The sequence below is a fragment of the Falco punctatus genome (assembly GCF_963210335.1).
Source record: "Falco punctatus genome assembly, chromosome: 15".
Classification (NCBI taxonomy): domain Eukaryota; kingdom Metazoa; phylum Chordata; class Aves; order Falconiformes; family Falconidae; genus Falco; species Falco punctatus.
Genome location: NC_137595.1, coordinates 5,726,577 through 5,749,210, shown reverse-complemented (window position 1 = coordinate 5,749,210; position 22,634 = coordinate 5,726,577). Strand labels below are relative to the sequence as shown.

At 37.5% G+C, this 22,634-nt stretch overlaps 1 protein-coding gene and 1 long non-coding RNA gene across 5 annotated transcripts in view; one reads left to right on the top strand and one right to left on the bottom strand.

Annotated features, from left to right (window-relative positions):
* The window catches only part of PCDH11X (protocadherin 11 X-linked), a 520,437-nt gene that overhangs the window by 70,332 nt on the left and 427,471 nt on the right, over positions 1–22,634 (bottom strand). The window lies entirely within an intron of this gene.
* LOC308053998 lies at positions 253–2,651 on the top strand. Its single transcript, XR_013923902.1, has 2 exons — positions 253–1,014; positions 1,660–2,651. It is a non-coding gene; the product is annotated as an uncharacterized lncRNA (long non-coding RNA).

The following is a 22,634-nucleotide window of genomic DNA, read 5'->3' as shown; positions in this document are numbered from 1 at the left end:
TGGCCTGGCAGGTGAAGCCCTGGAGTTCCTGCCAAAACATCTCTCTCCCTAGGGCAGGCAGCAAGGCCAGGCTGTGGTGTCTGATGTGGGATTTGTTTTGTTTGTGCTTCATCAGTCATGTCCCCTTTCTGTAAGAAGTGACCAGATGAGAAAGAGCACTTCAGGAGCAAGGGAAAACCAGTCAGTGCCTCGGGGACAGACTGGAATTCCTCCAGAGAGGAGCAGGGAGGACACAGGCACAGCCTGGGGGCTGCCCCTGCCACTCCCTCAGGCCCAAGTATGTGGGAACATTTTTTTTTTTTTTTTAAACTTAAAAAAAGCACCTCTTGGGATCTTTAAATATAAAAAGAGAATGTATAATAATTGATGCAACCAATATATACAGCTCTGAAATTAAGGACTTTATGTTTTGCAAAGGAGCTGTTCCTGTGAGCTCCTTAACCCTGCAATAAGGTCTCACAGAGCTGTAAGATCAAAGTAGTAAGGTGACTAATGGGCCATATATGATTTATTTAAAGAACAGTGTGCTCATGTTTATCTGAGAAGACCCTTATTGTTGACTTGAGGATGCACTAAATCCTTGAATGGGTGATATAGGGAGTGTGCTAATTGACCAGGCACAAGATATGTTAATGTTGTTAACTTGAAGCTATACTAGGTCCTTGAATGGGAATGTGCTCATTGTCCAGGTGTGAGATATGTTAAGGAGTTCCCAGAGTTAATGAATAGACATGAGTGACCTGTACAGAGAGGGGGCTGAAAGGTTCCCTTGGGGTGGAGCGATCCCCATGCACCCAGCGCTGCCGAATAAAGATAACCTCGGCTCACTCGAATATTGGTGACTTGATTCTTTAAATCAATTTGGCGACCCAGATGGGACATCCTCTGCTCAGCTGCGGGACCCATTGAGAGCGGGGACTCCCTAGGGTACCCCTAGGGATTTTCCCGGAGGGGCTTCTTGTCTCATCTGGATCACCGCAGGAGCAGACAAGGACTTCATCTTGCGGAGCAAAGGTACTATCTTTGTTCAAATATTATATTAATTTTAAATATTATATTACTATTATATTTAGAACAGTACTGTTTTGTTCTGGATATTTCTGGTTCTGGGGACCGGTCCATCTGTAAAGCTATCGGTAAGTCATAAGATTTCCGTGTGCAGGTGTATGCCGGGTAGCTAGCACTGCAGGCATACATCTGATTCTGATCTGGTAATTGACGTTTTAGTCTGAAGACTAAAACGTCAGGTAATTTGGAGTCAATCCGTATACATAGGATTGATATTCGATTCTGTTCTGGTATTTTTTCGATATTGAGGTAATATCGGAACTCTGATTCTGTTTTAGTATTTGTTTCAATATTAAGGTAATATCAGAAATTCGTGTTTTAGTCTGGAGACTAAAAACGTTTGGTGATTTGGAGTCAATCTGTATATATAGGATTGATAATTATAGGACTAATATTAATTATTGTACTTACTTTATGTTGTAAATATAAGAACATTTCTGTATTAGGTGTGAATGTGGGTGTGTGAGTACTGTCTTGAGCATCCGAGGGGTGAGTGTAAACCTCTATATGTTTTAAAGTGCATATAATGTAAAGAATTATTGAGTATATGGTGGGGGTTGCTGCTTAAAGACAAAATTAGTCTCTGAGCAGTTACTCTGTGCTGTTTTGGCATCAATTTGGCGAGCCAGCCAGGAGAACTCTCCACCAGTGCTGGAGTCCGGGGGCCTGGGGACCCTCAGGGCCTCCAACTGCATCTTCTGTCGGTGAGACTCCCCTACCCCTCGGCTTCTCACACAGGTGGACAAGGACTTCTGCACAACATAAAAGGTATTTATATTTATTCTTTGTTTTGAATATTTGATTGTCTTAAGAGTTGGTTTTACCCCATAAGACGAAAGACGGGACGCCGTCTCGCAGGGTTGAGAAGAAGTGATGCCTTCTGAAAAGGGTAATAGCCCTATTTGATTGTCTTAAGATTTGGGAAGCTAAAAACTTCCTTTAGGTTGTCTTTGGATTTGGGGAATTCCTAGAATGTAACAACTGAAATAGTGCTCTGTGTCTTGTTTCTTCTATGTGTTGTCTTGTTACATGTTCAAAATTGGAGTTATGAAATGTATGTTGAAAAAAAATAACAATATTCTGGTAATTCTAGGCAAATAGCTGAAAACTTAACACTCTGCTTAAGGCCAGAAAAAAATTAGAATCTGTTTTTTGGCAATTGTTTGTTGAAATGTGTACTTTGTGTGATAATGCGAAGTGTCAGTGTTCCTAGAGTTGTATGTAAGTGCACGGTACTGTGTAACATACTGCCTGTGTGACTGAGGGCTGCCCGGAGAGTGTGATGTGTGTGAGAGACGCGGTGTCACTGTGAAGCGAGTGGGGAGTCCCGATCTGCGTGTCAGTGTTCCCCATGAGGGGCCGGCCAGAGCAAATGAAAAATCAATTTATGAATGCATAATTAGAAATTAGAGCGAGAGACCGTGGACAAAACATTAGAACTAACATCATTTGGAAAAAGCACGAATTAACCTCTGCCCTTAGTGTCGTAGGTGCTGTCTGTATACTCAAACAAAGGGTGGCAAGTGTCTAAGATCTATTATCTCCTCGCCAAAAAAAAAAAAAAGAAAAAAATAAAAAAATAATGCTACCAAGAAATAAGGCTAAATAGAGGTCTTGAACTGTGGTGTGTGTTCTGAGATAAGTATGGTGCCTCCAGTAATAACTAATACATTGTAGACAAATACCAGACTTATTAGGAAGATGGGGGACAGACTGAGCCAAGAAATAAATACCAAAACACCCCTGGGATGTATTTTGAAGCATTGGAAAGAATTTGGCGGAATTCCCAGTGGAAATTTGAACAAAAAGACATTTTTAAAATATTGTCAGAATTGGTGGCCTTTGTATACATTAGGTGATGGTGAAAGATGGCCACTCGAAGGAAGTCTTATATTACAACACAATTTTACAGCTTATGCTGATTCTTCGTAGAGAACAAAAGTAATGTGTACAGATATGTTTGTGTGACAGGAGTAGTGCAGGATTAACACCACCTGATCTTTGATTATGGCTCTAGAAAAGGATAGGGGGAAAAAGGAGAAATGAAACCAAAAGTTAAAAATGACCAATTATTGAAATCTTGAGCTTATCTTTAATTCAACAGAAAAAGTGGAAAAGAGGACCTCCCTGAAGTAAAAGAATTCTTTAACCAGGTATATCTGGAAATAAATTCCAGGTAAGGTGAAAAATGCTTTACCTGCTACAGTAAAAATGATAAGGGGGAGGCCTGCCTAGTTCAGATAAAACAATATCCCTTGGTCAGCAGGGCTGTGGGGGATATTGGCATAAAAACTGAGATAAAATACACTCTGTAGTAGTTCTACTAATGTAAATCTGTGTGTTTTACCATGATAGTGACTTGTTATGGGATGCGCAGATGAAACTCTGCATTGACAACGAAGTACAAGGAATAAGGTTGGTCAAGTACATCCTACCATAGTCAAGGGCAAGACTGGGTTGGCCTCTGAGTTTGCCACCAAGAAGAAGCTTTAGCTCCGCTGTTGGCTGCAACCCAGTAGGCGTTGAGTGGTGGGAACATATGCCATGCCAGACCTTGATGTGAGGAATGATCCCCTTTGTTATAAGATTTAGTATCAAGGATTTAGTATATCTTCAAGTTAACAATATTAACATATCTTGTGCCTGGTCAATTAGCACACTCCCTATTTCACCCATTCAAGGATTTAGTGCATCCTCAAGTCAACAATAAGGGTCTCCTCAGATAAACATGAGCACACCGTTCTTTAAATAAAGAATATATGGCCCATTATTCAGTACCAAAACAGAATCAGAGTTCCGATATTCCCTTAATATCAGAATGAATACTAAAACAGAATGAGGTGTATACCTGCGGTGCTAGCTACCCAGCATACGCCATCCTGCATAAGCATACAATGATCTTACGCCTTACGAACAGCTTTACAGATGGACTGGTCCCAGAACAGAATCTGAAACAGTACTGTTTAAAATAGAATATTAATATAATATTTACAATTAATATAATATTTGAACAAAGATAGTACCTTTGCTCCGCAAGATGAAGTCCTTGTCTGCTCCTGCGGTGATCCAGATGAGACGAGAAGCCCCTCCGGGAAAATCCCTAGGGGTACCCTAGGGAGTCCCCGCTCTCAATGGGTCCCGCAGCTGAGCAGAGGATGTCCCATCTGGGTCGCCAAACTGATTTGAAGAATCAGTCAGCAATATACAGGCAAGTGGAGGTTATCTTTATTCGGCAGCGCTGGGTGTATGGGGGATCGCTCCACCAAAGTCATGCACCCCGAGGGGACTTTTCAGTCCCCCCTTTATACAAGCTACTCATACCTATCCAATAGTTTTCCAAGAAATTGTTTACGTATACATTACAATTCTGAGAATGCATTTACATATCTTGTGCCTGCGCAATGTCCTTGAGGAGTTGTCTCTTCGCAGACTCTATTCCTTAGCCGCAATGTTTAAAGTCTCCATCTTTGCCATGTTGCATGTACAACAGGAATCGAAGACAAAATGTCCCTTCTAAAGATAACCAACCCAAGGACTTAGCAGTCTGTACATCCATCATGTGGCAATAAGGGTCCTTGGACATTCCCGACTTTTAACTAAACATAGGTGCATCATCCTTTAGATAAGTAGTACAGCATTCACTGTTCAATGTTGACAATAAAATATCAACACAGAGCCTCAGTATATCAGGCCCCTTGTGTTTGAACCCATTTAGTGCTTATGGTTTTATCTCAGTAAATGTATATGGAAAAATGCATACTTTTTTTTTCTACTTGATAAGACTACACTTAAGGGATCCTGGTGCATTGAAACAGTTATTCATGCCCTGCAGGTTACTTTATTTTCTTTTCCCTCCTATTTCCAGATCCCCATTTATTTTTGTTTTTAACAGAATTTAAAATTAAGATTTTTTAAAGCAGATAAAACAGCCAAGTGCTCACTGATGCTTTTAGGAAAATCCCTCTTTTGAATGCAAAAGCTGTTGCAGTTCACTCCATAGCAGATCACACAGGAAAGTCTAACAAGCTTCTGCAGAAGCAGTGAGCTTTTTATTATTATTATTCCAGTCAGTCAACTGACAACAGCTCCAACCCAGTTAGAAATCCTTTAAACTGCACTTCAGAAATCACCATCACAATTGCTACTAATTGGCACTTTTGCTGGCAGCCTCAGGAAAAGAAAGAAGCCAGTGACTGAATGGGCCATGGAGAATGAGCTCCCCTTCCTGCCTGTCAGGAATCCTCTCACCAGAACAGGGCTGAAGCATGTTCCTGTAGCGGTGGGTTTTTAAAAAATACCAAACCCAACCACCCCAGCCCACTCCATCTAGGCTGTACCTTTTTGTAACTGGGAAACATCACCCTTGGTACTGGCAATCAGAAGTGTTCTAGGGATCCTAGGAATCATTTAGGAAAGGTTGTTAAAACATTATTTGTATTTATTTACTTTAATGGTTACTCTTTAAGCATGCAGTTGCAGGTTGTCTTTTGTTAGTTTCCTAGCTCACTATTTAAAAGGAAACAAATTGTCTGAGGCTGGATGAAAGGAAGCTCTGAGCTAGGCCGTGCCCTGCAAAATCAGAGCCGAGAGAAGATTAGAAAACAGAACAAATGTATTTAAAATTTTAGAAAATTTCTCACTTTTAATGAAACTACGAAGTCTATGTGCTGCACTTTGATTGTAATCCATACATAACCAACCTCCTAGCACAATTTCTCTGGTACAAACCCATTTTACACAGATCATGTGTACTAATGCTCTTAACTGAAAATCCACAAGAACCGCTTTTCATGAGCTAGTATTTCCATGACTTGCTTTTACTTGTTTTTGATACCTAGTTGTGCGTTAGGATGATAAAAACAACTCCTAGGTTTTGTTAGGAGCTTTTTGTGAACCACTTAACTTTAGGAAGACCAGGCCTTAACTCACATTTAGGCAAAAGCTTGTCCACCTGTGTGTGAACCTGCAGAAATGACGTAAACTACCGAAGTGATTACCCTATTGATTCTTTAATGAACTGTCTGTCTTACTGTGTGGCAATTAAAGGATTGTGGCATTTCTGTCTTGAAAAGCTTGTTATTGCAAGTCAGCCAAATACAGAGATTTAGGTTTGTGCTTTACCTAGAAGTCCCATTGCATGGCTGGATACACACAATATTCCCCTGTAACTATTGAATTGCTGACTTTGTTAGGCTTGCTAAGCATATAATTAGCATAAATTAAATAAAAATTTAATAATTTTGATCAATATGTCCACTAAGTTCAAAGAACACAGGAGAAATTATTACAGATTTCACATATTAATGGACAAACACCATTTCCCCCCCCAAAAAAATCTGGTTTTTAGCTGAAAGCTTCTCAGTATCAGGCATGCGATAGCTAGAGGACGCTCATATAGTAAGACTAGGACTTGAGCATACTGCTTAGAATTCCTTACTATTTTCCTGAATGATGGTTAAGTAAGACTAAATTCTATATATTGCAAAGTTCACCTTGTGTTGAAGAGGTGGAAAATTGTAGCTCAAATACACCGTCAGTTCATTGCCTATGCACCATTTAAAGACATCTTTAGTCTCTATAAAGCAGCTGGCTTTGTCAAAATACTGATCCTAGATTGTGCCACTGCACAGAAGAGGAAACAACCCGTGCTTGCAAATCCCTCTCAGGACCAGGACAATAGGTCTACTGTGCAGTATGGAATGGCCTTGGATGGTTCCTTGGATCCATTGTACTTGGATGAAATATCTGATTTACTTCTGCACTGAGGATAGTGAAACAGTGAAAGTGAAGTACAGATATAAAATGCAGTACTTCAGCTGCTGAAAAACTATGAAAATATCCCAATCTGAAAATTCATTCCTTGTTAATGCAGACACCAGAACTGTTAAAAACCAAACCAAACCATGAAACCACAGCCATCCCCAAACCTCTTGGCATTTCAGGTTAATTATATGATAATTGAAATCTTCTGGTTATTAAAGGTTAAAATGTTCTTGTCAATACACATTCTGTAAATATTATGAGATATAACAGTTTTATGTCAGTTTAGTGTAAAGCAGCAAACAATTGTTTTTTAGATACTGGAAAAACAAATTTCAAATCACTATTTTTTTCCTTACAATGGAAGCAGTTGCTAGCAGCATTAACCATTTTTTATGCTTAATGATTTATTTATTGTTCTTTCAAGCTAAGAACATATTAAGTACTGCTGCACTAAATATATTCAACTTATCAAAAATCATATACAGAATGAGAAGTGTCAGAATAAAATTAGCAAGATTGTTTTTTTTCTGTGTAAGTCATAACAGACCTTAATATTTGCTGCAATGTAATTTTTGCTTTAAAGTCAAAGTTTAACTTTCAGAATAAACTGCAGAATTGAAAAATGGAATTCTGTTTTTCTGGGAGGCATTTAGAAACAATATCTTATTGTGTATATAATTTTAATTAATGGAAGTTACTGCACAGCAGTAATTGAGGCCCACATTTGATTGACACCTGATATTCAAGTGGAAAATGAGTAATTATGTGTTTTTTTGGAAAAGAAAGGGGCATAATTTTTTTTAACATGTTAGTCAACTGCAGTAAGGATGTGGAGTATGAGTATTAACACCCACAAGCTTTTTATTTAATAAATGTCTACTATTTCAACTGCCAAATGAAAAAGAGAAAATGTTTTAACTACAAAATATTAACAGAAGATTTTCCCAACTTGAGTTCCTATGGTAAGGTGACTTTAATCAGACTGCAATGGACTTTGTAGCATGACTTTTAGTATGCTAGTTAAGACTCCTTTCACTCTCCTGGAGTTATCGGTTATTAGAGAGAGCTAAACTATACCTGATACCCAGAATACCTGATTTTTACAGATGCCAGCTGTTACAAAATACCTTTTGAGATTCTCATTTGCTACCTATTAGCTAGAGTAAAAAGTAGTCATACTTGTAAATTTAGTTTTAGTAGCAGTTGGTGGTAGCTAGTGCTGGGGACAGTTATAGATCCTTTTATAGATTTTTCCAGAAACTTGCCATGCAGTCATGTCAGATGAGCAAGAAGGAAATATTGCTGGACTGTTACAGTTAAAACTCTAGAATGGGAAGTATGAGACTTTCATTATATTGAATGACTGAAACAAGCTAAAATTCAGATCATATCACATCATTATGACACTAATTCTCATGGGCATTAGCCCTTATGCCAGATAGATATGACAGTAGTAACAGTGCATATAGCAACATAAGTTACCATGGAATAATCTGACACTGAAATCTTCCAGTCTATATGGTTTGGTTAATTGTCGTACTTTGATTAAGCTAGCAGCAAAATGTTTGGGGACGTTTGGCTTTTGTTCTCTCTCTGAGAAGTGTTATATCCTTATCTGTAACATCAGTTTTACAGGTATAAGAAAACTGGTTTGATTTGCACCAGCACACCAACACTGACTCCATGTCAACTATGCGTGAAACTATGTATTACTCCTCAGGTGAATATTCCACGAACTGAGTGATATGCTTCCATTTAAGACCTAAAACCAGGATAATACAGCAATGGAAAACTGACTGTACCTTTCAGCTGGTAAAGTAAACAGCACTTTTTTTGGAAATCAAAATGATCTTATAAACACTTAAAAGATAGATTTTAAGGAGGACAACACTGTACTTGATTTGTATGCCCAATTTGCAGTGCAAAGATAAATCAAGTACTTGTTCTTGACTCATATTTTCAATGAGCTTGTTATTTGCTCTGTTCAGTGTTTGTGCAAGAAAAATTGTTCATCAGAAAGTAAAGTAGAAAAGAATAAGGAAAAACATTTCTAGCTTAATTTTAATTTGTGCATGCTGGGTAAACAGCATGCATTTTCTTGTTAAAATTGTGTTGAAATTGGACCCATTGAGCTAGGGAGAGTTTTCAATCTCAGTTTTGCTTGTTTAACCAGTTCTTGATTTCTATGCAAGTGAATCTAGTGCAGTATGCTTGGGGATGTTTCTCACTGTATGTCATTACAGCTGCTGAGAATTTAAAGCAATTAGCTTTTCATGTTTCTCTCTGTTTCTTTTTGTGTAGTGTTCCCTATCATGGGACTGGTCTTATTGTCTTGTATGTTAAAGCTTATCAAATTTGTTTCCTTGTTTGTCAGTCAAAAATTAGCTGTGAACTCTATGAGCTGAGCTTGATGTTATGTACATGCTTCCTGATTCTACAATATGCTTCTGTTAAAGATCAGCTCACAAATTACTGGTATGCCTTAGGGCTTAAGCAGACACTCTCAGTTTTAGTTAGTTCATATGAATTTGAACGCCAAACACTTCTTAACGTAGGTGTCCTTGTTGTTGAAGTTATTTGAAGAAACTGCCACACTGTTTAGTAGGACAAGGATTCTAACTTGCATGTTATGGTTCTGAAAGAGAAACTCTACAATAGCAAATTTTTTTGCACAAATGGAGTGATTTTTTTAAAAAAATTGTGCAAAGATATTCTAGATCCTGATTGTAAGTGTATTTTGTGACCTCTTTTGATAAACATTCAGATTTAAACTTACCCAAAAGTGCATGCAGCTCCCAGATAGGGAGGCTTATAAGGCAACTGAGATAGGCATTTAATTAGTTTAAAACAAACTCCCAAAATCTCTAGCAAAGTTTCTTCAGCATATGAGATTTTTTTCTCCCATTTTTCAAGCTGCAAACTAGAGTAGGGAAACCTATTTAAAACACTAAAAGTGGTAAGAAGTTGCTGTTTCATTAGTCCAAGGAGTGCTGCCAGTGTGCTGCAATCATTTCTCAACAATGCAGTGCTTGCATATTTCAACGTTTTCAGCTTCAGATGATGCAAGACTCCAGTTCGGTCTGGCTTTGAGACCCTGGATCTGTGTAGATTTTCTATTTATAATGAGGACCACAGACAAAAGGGCTTTCAAATGCTAAAACAAAGTTTGGCTAGAACACACCTGGAGCTATTAACTTCTTCAGTAGTTCAAAATCAGGATGGAACAATGAAACCACAAGATTTATAAACAGGTCACCCTCTTTGTAACTGTATCTTTACAGGATATTGAAAGGGCCTTTCATTCAGCCTTGCTCTCAGTCTAGCAACTCAGACATTGTTACAAGCTCTATTTGTTCTGCTCTAAGTCCCTAAGATGTTTCTGTCTGCTGCCTCTCAGGCCTCCACATCTGTCTGCACGTCGGCTCCCTGCTGGTTGTCTCTCATTCTCAATCCTTTCTCCCTTTCTTACCTTATGCCAAAGCAACTTCAGAGTTGGATTAGTTTCCCTCTTAAATTAGGAAGAGATATGGAAGAATTACTGCTCTCTACCCCTCACTAGGTGACCCAGTTTGCAGCCAGCAGGCCAAGACAAACAGCGGCCCATGGCCGCTCCTTTAAAAAAAAAACATTGCAAAATAAAATGCAAACAAATAAAACAGTTTGCAAAATAAGTCAGGCTTGTGAATAACGGGAAAATCCCATCACAGAATCCCTGGCAGAAAAACTAACAGGTGTGAAGTTCTCATAGTCTGCTTTGTTCAAGCGAACAGCCTTAAAAATGAAAGAGGAGAAGGGGGGGGGGGGGGGGGGGGACGACGACACGACACCCCCAAACAATCAAGACACTAAAATTCTAATGAAAACCACTGAACTAGTTGAAAGCTTATTCTGAAGGTTTAAATATGGTTTAAAAATAGCCAAATTACCCATTCTCCACAATGGTTTATAGCCTCACTCAGAATCCCCTGTCTGTGGCAGTCCAACACTGTATTTGGCATCAAGTGTACAAGTGACACAAACACAGTATCATAATCTCTGGATAGCTGGATAGGATCATGACAGTCTACACAATCAGATAAATTTCACAGAGATATATCTTTCCAGACACTTTAATAGTTCACAGCCTTGATGTTGATGAGCAGTAAACTTGCACTTGAATGTCGTTCTTGTTTGCTACCACTTCCTGGATACACAAAAATATATAGGTAATAAAACTAGCGTTTGATGAAAAAGCATGAGTCCTTCAGTTATAAGCATTGCCTATTTAACTCATGTTAAAGACATGACAAGAGCAGCCTCAGAAATGTTTTCAAAATTTGAAACTCTTTCTATCCTATTCAATTTTTGTTTTGTCTGCAACAGTTAACAATAAGCAAGGCAACTATGCTGCTTTAATTGTTACAGACTGTTTTCCTGTAGAATAAGTTAACTCCCCTTTAATCGGAATGTGCAGTAGACAAATGAAGCCTACATAATAACACACGTAATACTTTGAGCCTCGAATAAGAGAAACTCAATCTTGCCATCTGAGGAAAAAGCCTGTAACCAGTCTGAGGTGTTTTTTTCCCCCTGTAAATGGTCGTGTGTGGAAATGGGGACCTTTCTGACTGTAGAGGCTGCCTTAACCCTAATCCCACCTTGTTGATGGAGCAGTTGTAGTAGGCACAGTTCTCTGAAACTTTAGCATACAGAAGATAGTGCCACCGCATCTGCTCCTTCCCTGTCAGGGTGGTGAGACACTGGCCCAGGCTGCCACCAGCAGCTGTGGGTGCCCCATCCCTGGGGGTGCTCAGGGCCAGGCTGGACGGGGCTGGGGGCAACCTGGGCTGGTGGGAGGTGTCCCTGCCCCTGGCAGGGGGTTGGGGCTTGGTGATCTTTAAGGTCCCTTCCAACCCAAACCATTCTATGAATCTATTTCTTTTAGTTTGAGGGTGGGTTTTGGGTCCTTTTCTTAAAACTGCCACATGGTTAAAATGGAAAGATATTTTTTTCTGTGGAATACAGTTTGTACTTTAGAACTAAACCTCTGTTCTGCAGTTTGACAGTAAGCTTAAATCTGGTAATCTAACAGAAGGAAAAAGCAGTCTCAGCAGACATGCTCCAACCTTGTGTTCGACCATATTAAGAATTAATACTTAGTCTTGCTGTACAACCCAGCTTTAATAAAGCTACCTAAATCCTCTTGGCTGCTGCTTTGACAGGGCAGCATCAATCAGAGTGCTCAACTTTTGTATTTGCTAATTCAATAGGCAGCCTGACAAGGCTTTCAGATCTGCGTTTATGGGATAATGAAGGTTTTTTCATAGTTTCAATTTTTGCTATGTTGACAGAAAAAAAAGCATTTTTGAGAACGATGGATTTAAAAAATATTTTTGTAATAAATGCTTCCTGCATATTGAATGCTTCTGACAGAGCTAAACATTTGAACTTTCAAAATATTTAGTATGACTCTATACATCTTCAGGAACCTGGGACTTGGGATATGCCTCCTTTTTGTAACTTCAGTGGCCAGTTTTGACAGAGGAGAAGGCTTAAATCATCATTAGTTTAGAGTGAATATAAATCTATATTTTATTTATTATTGTTCTGCTCTATTTATGATTTAAAAATCAGAGAACAGGCTTCTTGTGTCTTTTTTCTTGCATTTTATGTAACAACTACTTCTCTAGAGTAATACTGCTACCATTTTTGGCAGTTTCAATTACCTTTTAATGTTGTAAAAGCACAAATGTACATGTTTAGCTGAAGGTTTGTGCATCGGAGTGAAAACTTAGAAGATGGCTTAGTGTTGATATGGTTAAACACACTGTTGCCCAAAATAATTTTGTCTCAAATCTGCCTGCATACAGCTCTTTGTCAAACCTCACAGTGCAGTAGAGCAGCTCATCTGTATGTTGGCCTGCTCTGGCTCATTGGAAAGGGAGCACTGTGTAAATGTTAATTTACTGATCTTTTTAAGACATGAAACGACTCCGTTATGCTCTGAGTAATTCTAAAGTAGATTTATAAACTGACACATAGTATAAGTTAAATGTTGGCGGCAGCAATGCATTGTGGCAGGTGCAGACAAGATTCACAAATGGACTACCTTATCCTCGTTTTAATTGATAGAAATTTGTTTAAGTAGAAGTGGTCAAACGACTTCTTTACTCTTGGCTCAAATGAATTGGGAATGTGGATTATTGCAGATAAAAACCAGACTCAGAGTGTCAAGGACAAACTTTGCACTGATTTGACAATGCCAAGACTCCTTTTATGACTGGGGAAGATAATTTTCCAAAGAGAGTTTTTAAGTAAGCTTTTTTCCCACTCTGGAGGCTCTACTCTGAGGCCTCTTCTCTTGTATCTTCGGAAGCTTTTGTACTGTTCCATCTGATCTTTTGTTTATAGAGTTCTTCTGTTGACTTATTTTTGAGTACATATTTAATTATGTTTGGATCTTGACTGGGAATTTGGACTCTGAAACGTTTCAGTTTTAAAAATACCTGTAGTGATCGAAACAGTTCTGATTTAAAACTCATTAACATTTAATATTTAAAATCAAGAATCTTTCAAGCGTAACTTCAGTCAGCAGTTAGGGACTATAGTAAAACTGTTGACTTTGGGGTATCCATCACATGAGTGCAGATCCACCAGTATATGCATGCTGTCCTGACCGCTCCTTTACATTTCTACTAGGGTTAGATGATCAATCAGTAAGTATAGCATATATGCAGACAATGGAAAAACACGCCACGCTACTGGGATTTGCTTACTTAACTGTTCTGACTTAATCAGAACTACTCATTACAATAGATGATACTATGTATCAGCAACACCTTTTCATGTATTAGCACTTCTCTAGCAATAGGTTTTTAACATGCTGTATGTACCTCGGTTCAGTTTCGTATCTCTCTAATATCCTCAAGGTAAGCTTGGTTCTAGCTTCTGTACGCTATGCATACATCGACTGTTTTGCTCACAAAGACGGAGAGGTGGTTCCCCTGTGACTCTGGACTTTGACACTTAATCCCTAGTAAATATTGTTTTATCAGTTTGTTGATGAAACATCATTTCAGAGGCTTTACCCTTTTGTCACCACTGCAACCAGCTGATGTTTGGTTCTGCCCAGAACAGCATTTATTTAAAAACCCCCAAACATCAGAGTTAGAAAGTCTTACCGTACAATGAAAATTGAGAGTGCATGAATATACAACCTCCCCTCTCATTCTTGGTATTTTTTTCCCCCAACCTGCTGGCAGAGACCTTGTCTCTGTAACCTGATAATTTAGTTGTTTCAAGCTCTGCATCTTTTGACATTTACTAAGGTCCTTCATTGATTTATCTTAGTTAAGTACATCCATATGTTGACAGCTCTTGATAGTTTATTTTATCTGCCCAGTCGTGGCTGTACAACCCAATCTCTCAGTCTTCAAAGAAAGAAATTACCACAAATCAAAGCCCTTAGATAACAAACCACAAAACTTGGCGGGAAAACTGCAAACTGAATCACCTGTTACCTTTCTGAAGCAGGTTTTCCTTCCTTCTTCCTCAGTTTTGGAACCAACCTGAAGAGCACCCTGAACAGATTTACTATATAAGATTCAGTTGCCTTGTTAGCTCTATTTATGAAGTTAACTTGTGGAAAAACTTCATAAACAGAAAAAATTGACATCTTGCTGTTTAAGAGAGCCATCCTTGCTGCTTGCTCAAGTCATGAATGGTAGTGCTGATGTTGTCAGGCAGGTAGTCTCCTGTAATACCCAGGTGAATGTAGACGCCTGTTCACATTAAAACATTGCTCATGCAATATACAGTGTTGCTCAAAATGTCAGTTTGTTCCCTGCTGCTGCTGAGCCATCCCTTCACTTCACACACTTCTTTTGCCCAGGGGCATGCTGGTTCCTATTCATAAAGGCTTCACAACAGTGTCCCACTGCTGCCTAATTGCAGCTAGGAACCGAAAAGAGTGGTACTGTGGCTTTTTCTAATGGCTTGTGGTTAGAAACTCCCATGTATAATATACTGTGGCAAGATATCAGATTCCCATCACACAACAAAATTCTAGTCAGCCATTTGAGTTGTAATTGTGTTAACAGCAAATTGGCTGTTGCTGAATTCTTTTCAAAGTAGAAGAATAATCATATTTTCACTAAATGTGTCTCTATTTTCCCCTGCCCTGGAAGTACTGAATGCATTGCCATTTCTAAGCGTCGTAATTGAGCGAATTACTGATTCTTGCACTCTCACCATGACTGTAGGTCAGAGATGGTGACAGTTTTCCAGTCTTGAAAAACCTCACTGATCTCTGAAGCCCTGTAATGACAGTAGATTTAGACAATTATCAGCATTTTAGCTCCAGTCACTATGGGGTTTGTGACTTAGTCATAAAAATAATCATGCAGTGCTGAAACCTGACATACAAGCTCTAACTTGTGGAGCTATTAATACTGGGTTATGCATTTTAAAAGGAAGTCAACAAAACATTTTTTCACATCATAAGTGTATGACAAAGAACAAATCAGTGTGGAAGCTATTATTATTATTACACCCTTTTATTGTCAGATCTGTTTCCAAAGAAGGTATTTGACAAGGTGAAGCAATACTGATGACTGCTAGTTATTTAATGTAGTATTGTTGGTTTGTAATGTATGTACACCTCCAAGCACAACGAAGCTTTGATTGTCCTTGCATTACATACAGCCGTTAAATAAACCAGAAAATAGACTACTTAAACATAAATGTTACACTTTGACCTGTGTTTCTTCATCACTGGATGTCCAAAATGACTGAAAAAGGCATAATAGTGCTTTATGCCAGTCTAACTAGTGGCTTATTAAGCAGAAGAGATAATGCAAGAAATTATGAATACATAAATTACAAAAATATTTTACATTTTCTGTATTGTAGTAGCAGCACAATATCTTGTTACAACCAAATAAATTAGTGCTAGCAAAGAGCTACAAGTTTTTGTACTATCAATAAGTGGAAGCTATACCAGCATTGTCCTTTTCAAAGACGGTAATGTAGTTAGATTTAAAAAAAAAAAAAAAAGTTACAGATGGATTTATTATATGCTTTTATGTTAAGCATTTGCTTAAAGCTTAAAATTTAGATGATAATTGGACTTCTTAAAAAGTTTCAAAAAATCCTAGAGGATATCCTAAAAGTACATATGACCATTGAAATATTATTTTTCAGGTGCTGAAAAGCTTCTACTTTAAGTTTTTAAATTTTTGTCTCCAACAATTACTTGCTTATTGCCAAAGAGGATTAGACATACTTTGTATAGCACGAACATCTAATATAATTTTATATATATATATATAATTCACTAAGATAATGTCCTTGATATATCTGGAGCACTTGCAGGCTACCTAGGTATACAATCACACATTAGAAATGCTAAACTTAAATTTTTTAATGATAGTGTACATTGATTTTCTGTAGTTTAACTAGAAAATGTGGTTCTTCTCAAATTCTGTTCCTGAACTTCAACGGGGAAAAAAAATCTACTTCTAATAATAAGGTTCATATGTCACCTCTTGTTTCCTGCCTTTCTAAAGTAAATATGAGCTGGAAAACAAGTTTTACTGATTAACTGGTTGTTAGGTACTTGGAGGAACTTTATAATGGTTATCGCTCAGATCTAGAAATAAAAATATATGGACTGCACTAAGCATATGATAAAGCATTGTTAATCGCACAGATGGAACTTGCATTAAAAAAGAAACATAGAAGGGCAACAATACAGCAACTATAGATGCAACTTTAAATCAACAAGTGCCAGATCTATGGAATCTACAGCATTATTCACTTTTATTATTTTTTAATATTTCAGTGTCTGAACTTGAACGTACAGTTGAATATATCCACTCTATGTTCACATCCAGTTGTAGTATGAACAGACTTCATCTGATACCAAAAAAGTCCAGAATCTTAACCTAATGCAATCACACATTTCTAAAAAGACCCTTTTGTTTTAAAAAGATTTTCCCTTTTTGCATTTTAACTGCTGAATTGAATATATACCAACACATTCATAGCAATTTGAAAAGAAGTACTTCTCCATCAAAATACAGGGTTAAGTGGGACCAATCAATCCAAGACATACAACAGGGGTTAAAAAAAAGTTCAGGTTAGATGCTTTAAGAGACATAAAATGCCATAGTTAATTTTTCATTCATCTAGACTGGAGAGGGACTACTGAATTATGAACGAACTAACTATATGAACTAACTTCGATAATGTGGCATCAATGCTGCATAACATTATCCAGAAGAGTACAGCCGCTTCATTATTTACTGTATTGCATACAATACCTACTACCTTACATATATTTATGCGTATATATATACACACATACACACAAAGAGAATCAGTGAGCCTTTCAAACAGCAATATTTTAGTACAATATTAATTTTGGAAAATAGAGAAGAAAATGTAAATGGTATGTATGTACATTTACGTTGTCTGTCTCTCTGTCACGTCGTGTATGTAATGCTCCCACAAGCCATACAAAAATATTTCTATGCTCAGACCAGGTTTGGCCCATTGCAAATTAAATCATTGTTTTCTACAATGCTAAACTTCCTTAACTTACTGAAATGAACTTATGCAAACAGCACTTCCTCTGAACTTTATTCTGCCTATGCAATTGCCAAACCATTTTCCTTATCTTCAATTGTTCAAATGACTGCTCTTCAAAAACCAAACAAACAAAAAAGCCCCTCACTCGTTAAAAATCCTTTGGAAGATTTTGTTCTTCTTTTGTTCATCTCAAGTATTCACCTTCAAGCTTTTTCAAGTCAAATAAAAATAATTACTAGCCTGTGGTAATGGCTACTCTCACACTGAAATTGCAAACAGCTATGCAAATTTCCTGTCCATCAACTTTAAGACAGGCATGTCTGTAACAACCTCACAATGCAAGAAACCTGAGTACTGCCTGCAATTTCTAGCTATTAGATAATATTTTGCCGTCTTAGACCTTACACTAGTGATATTTTCTCCTTTGTTTTTACTGAGACGTGTTTCTAACTTGTCTTGGTGGTAACTATGGTGACAGTGATGTCAACGAAGAACAGATCAAAATATATCAGATAAGATAGAAATGATGGGACCCAGAGATGTATGGAGATTATGTGATTCTTGGTATGTTATTTTTTATTTAATAACTAATCAATCAAATAAGGATTCCATATATCGGTATTAAAAATATTAGTACCTAACTGGCAGCCATCAGCTTTTTGCAGCCTTGAAAATGAATTCTGGATTGGATTACACACACACACACACACACACACACACACAAGCATCAGTCATACTAAGCACCCATCTGGAAATTAAATGTCAAAGATAAATGCAAGAAAGGGGAAAAAAAATCAAATGAGAAAGTCAGTGTGCTTACAGGAAGACACAGTATGTTCTGAACAAAATTACCAAAGAAATGAGATATTTGCTGAATGCCAAATACTTGCTTTGATTTTTTTTTTTTTCATGGCATGACCACCGAAGTACCTTTTAAAAATATGATCTGTTTTGTAAACTCTCATAAAAAAAAAATATTCCTGTGACACCTTTCAGAGAAATTCAGTTCCGGAGAAGACTACACTTACACTTCCATTTTACAGCTTACAGACTGCAATTTATTGACACATAAGGAAAAAATCTTAATCACTCTATCTGTACATGGCTATATTCTTTTCTGTTTCTTGAGTGGACTTCTCACCTCCACACGTCTTGTAAGTGATTACCATTAGATGACTGATTGAAAGGCCCACATCATAAAATGCAAAACTTCTATGTGCTTTTATGATATGTAGCAAATTAACAGATATACATATGAAATACTAGTAAATCCATACATAAATAGATCTGAGGAAATGGACAGGTAAAACTATAGCTCCATTTCCTTTAAACTTCAAGGAAAAGTAAGGGTTCTTCACTGTATAACTTATTCTGATGGTTTTCTTCAAACAGACTTCTTTAATTTGCGTCACAACTATTGACAATCTTCGTAATTATGTATGTGGAGATATTCAAACTTCTGTTGCAAGAAAGCACCAGAGCCAGCACATGGGCGGTTGCACAAAACCTGAGCATTAAGGAGGCTGCTGAAAGCGAAGTTCTGGCAGGTCTTCCCGTGATAATCTAAGGAGTTACCAGCTGCTCCTGCAATCCTCTCCTGGAAGTTATCACACACAAAGGAGTCGGCGGAAGAATGGTGAGAACAGCTGGCAGCTCCATAGATTCTCACACCCACAGCAGTTGACAAAAGGAAATGTCTGTGTGCATCTTCAGTAAGAAGTCTGAAAACTGAACTTACATAAACCCAGCAGTGAGATTTATCAGCTTCCTTATTAATACCCTCTGTCACCTGCTGGTATTTTGGTAAGGTGAGATTACCTTTCTTTCTGAGCTGCTATGAGAAAAGAAACAGTTTGCCTGAGAAACAGGGTTGAAGTCAGCTCTCTCAAACACATTTTGTTGCGTAGTATGCAGAGATATATGTCTCTATTCTGGTGGAGTTTATCAGTTGTTAGACCACTTCTCATTTGTCTCAAATGTGAAGCTATGAAGTCTTGAAAAATTCACATCATATTCAGGTTTGGCATCTTAATCACCCATGTTGCTGGATGCAGAGGGCCGAGTCCACTTCTGTCATTTTTTATATGACAAGCAGAAATGTATGAAACCAAAGTAATGAGAAATATACAGTTATGGAACCATGAATATGCCCTAAAACATTTGTTTATTACTGTAGTCCTTATTTCATTATACACTAGGTCTTGACAGGATGAATGGTGCTGCTAACAGCACTGCAATAACTTTCATGATACCTTCCTAAATCTGCAAGTATCAACAAGGTGAAAGTGTCACTGAATTTTATCACCCACAAACATCAGAGGATGTAACACAATGACTAACCTGAACACTCCCTTATTTAGATTAGGTGCTCATCAATTAATGTGAGTGATTCAGATGATATATATCAGATTTGGACTTTTGGGAAAGAACCCTTTAATCTGTAAAAAGTTCTAGTATTTAAAACAAATTCAATCATTTTGTACCTTATTGATTTGCCCCTCTGCATAGACCTAAACCACCTCCTTTTGGTCCTGAGAATTCTTTTCACTTGAGAGAAAAAAACTTGAATATTGATTTCAGTCATTTTTATTTCCTGATGGTAGTTGTGAATCAAAAGTAAGTTAGCCTTGATCCAGTCTGGCTTTTTTTCCATAAAGCAGGAAAATATTTCTACAAATACACTTTGTGAACTAGATTTTGGTAATTCAGTTAATTTCTTGACAAAATGGAAGAAAATACGGCTGACTTGATTTTGCAAAAGAAATAGTAAAAAAAAGTAAGTAAGGGTATGCAACTTCTCTGAAACTTTTAGGGGAATGCTTATAGGTGTTATAGTACAAAGGTGAAATTCAGGTTGTTTTTACTTTTAGTGACAATGTAGGAAAGAAAAGAAATTTGCCAATTAATTAGCAGGAAATATCCTGAGATAGCCATTAGGGAGTAATATCTATGAAAGCACTACCATAATCAATTAGCAGGGATGCATTCTTAATGAAGTTCAGGCAATGGGAATGGTATATGCTGCAATGCTAGTATTGAATTAACAATTTGTAAATAAGGCTGAGGTAGAAACTGCAATGTACAATTCTTATGAGGAATCCACTCTGAAAGCAATTATACATTATGTTTACTTTAAATTTGGCATTTTATGACCTTTAACCTAAACTTATTAAACTCAATAATAAGATTAGAAAAACCACTGTGTCTGCCCAATATAGAAGCACTTAAAAAATCACCTTTGCTTTAGAAGTGACCACCCAAAATCATCAACATGAAGAACATGACCAATCACTAGAATGAAATATTTATTCAATTTCTGCTGCAGAAAGAAAAGCACTTTTAAAATGATTTGGACCACATACAAGGAAGTAGTAGAAATATAAGCATATTTATCATGCTGCTTCTTGAAGTACACAACTCCAGTATTCATTGCCATCCCTATGACTGGTCTATGTTCACTAGGAGTACCCTTTCATAAATAATACCACTCAGTATGACATTTTATTAAAGTTTCATTGCTCTCAAAGTCTTTCTCCAGGAAAATATAATTTCTAATCTAAGAATTAGATTCTTTCTAAGATTCTTTCTTACAGGTACAATAGAGCAACTAAGAGCAAGGAGTGACCTGTATCACTCCTACAGACATTGGCTTCAATAGCAATATTGCTGGATATCCACTACTTTGCCTTCTCCACAAAACACTTCATATAGCTTGCCCTTTCCTGGCTGTAGTTAAGACAGCCTTTCCCGTGGCATACAAAAGTACTTATTACTTTTCTTATTCTGCTGGGAAGAAGAACAAGTTTTGTCTTGGATTTTCTGTATAAATAAAGATCAAGAATAAAATCTACTTATGAACAGTGTTGTGCTGCTTTTCCAGCGGCATTTCAATTTTCACTCTAGATGACCTCCAGAAGTTCTTTCCAACTTATGCGTTTCTGTGGTTCTAGTATTATATTTGTATATCTAGTATTATATAAACTGTAATACAATGATGCGATAGTAGAGCTATTGGAAGTCGTGCTAGCTTGTTAGTGTGTGCGCATCAATGAAATCATAAAAAGAATTTTCTACAACTCTGACTAGTTTTTATCCAGAACCATGTCATCTCAGAGAAGAGGGAAAATGAAATTTTAATGTTAGATTTGTATCTTTTATCACATATCCAATGACAGATATGTAGATGGGGTTTCATATACTGGGTGAGTGGTGTGCGAGGAAGCCATTAGTGCGTACTGCTTGCTTTTACTGTGCATCCTAAAACTGAAGCATGACTCCTGCCTCAGGGTTTATTTATGTTATAGTATAACTGAAATCACTAAATAATCACACATTACTGTCAAGGAAGTTATTATTTAGCCAAATCAAGCTATACAAAAATAAGGTTTTCTTACTCTGGAATACTCATGTTGGTTAGGATCACAGAGTAATAACGTGATAAAGCACATCACTAGGCCACTCTCAAGAGTAACTACACTTTGGGCCTATACACAGTTACTTCTCCTTGGCTCATGCTTGAGACTTCACATTTGCTGGGTGAGAACTTTTCAACATTGTTTTTTCTGACTCTGTGAGAAAAAGCTCTTAAAATATGTATTGGTCTCTAGTTCTGTCAGTATGGCATAACTCTAAAACATCTTCTGCATATAAATTTGTAGCTGTCACCACAGTTTTGGCATAGCACTGTTTGGGTGTTTGTATGTCCCAGTTAGATTTGTGGCGTATGTGTGACATGCAAACATTCTGTGCAAACACAATAAATCTGATGTGCCCAACATCAGGTTTATTTTGCATGCACAACTTGTCTGCATGGGAAATGTGCACTTCGTCTGAAAAGCTGAGGCTGAGCTGGTGGGTCTTGGCGATTCCTTCACTCCAGAGGCTTCAGGCCCTGAGCCGAGACTGTATGAACCCAGAATATAAACAGCTGCGGTTCTAATTTTCTCTGGTTTTATTATTAATCTTGGATTCCTACACGTTAACCATTAATTCAGTGTGGGAAAGAGATTACCCTGAGTGCATTTGTAACTTTTGGCTCCTAGCATAGTTAGCTACCAATGTATATAAGGATGTACTTTTCCAGGAATCATAGAATCAATCATAGAATCATTTAGATTGGAAAGGACTTTTGAAATCACCAAGTCCAACCGTTAACCCAGGATTGCCAAGTCCACCACCAAACCATGTCACTAAGCACCACATATGCGTGTTTTTTTAAACACCCCCAGGGATGT